The 1294-nt window shown below is 34.9% G+C and overlaps 1 non-coding gene across 1 annotated transcript; it reads right to left on the bottom strand.

Annotated features, from left to right (window-relative positions):
* Positions 1-490: 490 nt before the first annotated feature.
* Trnat-ugu lies at positions 491-563 on the bottom strand. The gene has a single exon. It is a non-coding gene; the product is annotated as a tRNA-Thr (tRNA).
* Positions 564-1294: the final 731 nt, after the last annotated feature.

The following is a 1294-nucleotide window of genomic DNA, read 5'->3' as shown; positions in this document are numbered from 1 at the left end:
TGACCATTAGAAATGGAAGTCCCGATAAGATCACAAGAATGATAATGGATCATTTTATGTTTAATATGAGTTCCTGAGACATTGAAGAAATATAGAGTGATTTGAGACTTGAGAGAAAAGCATACTCAACTAACATAAAAGGAACATTCAAAACTTAATAGTTGCCATAGTGGATGCAAAGCACATTAATTATTTTAACTGAAGAGGGGAGAGATTACACCAGAAGAGTTGAACTGAATTTTTGTGAACTGTAATTTCTGTCTTAAATAAAATAACAGTAACAACTGTGATGCTATCCATTTCCCTAACTCAAATGTCTATAATTAAGCAACTTACTTCACCCATCCCTACTTATTATGAATGTCAGAGTTTTTAAGACTTAATAGCTTTTTCAATGCTTTTAAACTGAGCAAAATTTAATATAACAGAATAAAAATATACCAGGGATATCCAGGAACTAATGGATATTTTAATTTTGTTTTTTTTTTTTTGGTGGTGCTGGGGATTGAACCCAGGGCCTTGTGCATACAAGGCAAGCACTCTACCAACTGAGCTACAACCCCAGTCCCCATGGAACTAATGAATAGATGGCCTGTTTTCTTGCCTTATGTCTTGATTAATATATATAAAAACAACTATATTAGGTGATTTTCTGTAAAGTCGTAAAGTTCTTGCTTTCTTACCACATATATATATTTTTTATTTTAGTGCTCAGTACCAAATGAAATCCTTACAAAAGGGCCGTGGAGGAATGAAGTGGCACAGAAACCAAGAAATAAGGGACCAATTAAGGAATTAGAGGATGCCATCAGGGCTGGCAGTAGGATGTGCTATTAAATTCTTCCCTTGTAACTGCTAGTTTTTCAAAGCAGGTTTTATTGACATCTGCAGCTTGGGCAGAAGCAAAATAAGGGTTGACATTACAAATATTTAGTTTATGAAGGATATAGGTAGGTAACGTCAACTCTAACTCTGGGCAACTCTACTTCCTTTGTTTCCCTGCGTTTCTCAGATTTGATATGGTTTTGTATAATAAGTGAAAAATCAAGGCTTGAGATGAAGTAATCTATATTCTGCAATAATCATCCTCTAAAATGTGAGTCATTTTCCTGCAAAGAAAGTTTAAAAGTCTGGCATTACCTTCTAATCCACGGCTTAAAATTTGTGGAAAACCTATAAACCCATAGAGTAGATAATTTGATCTTACTTCCTGGGGAGCTCATCTTGTGCACCATCCACTTTAGACATCTATGGTATCTCAGGACAGGACTCTAAGGTATTCACTGTTTGTTTA

The sequence above is a fragment of the Marmota marmota genome, unplaced genomic scaffold (genome assembly GCF_001458135.2).
Source record: "Marmota marmota marmota unplaced genomic scaffold, marMar, whole genome shotgun sequence".
Classification (NCBI taxonomy): Eukaryota; Metazoa; Chordata; class Mammalia; order Rodentia; family Sciuridae; genus Marmota; species Marmota marmota.
The sequence above is the reverse complement of the archived record's forward strand: the minus strand, read 5'-3'. Positions and strand labels throughout refer to the sequence as shown.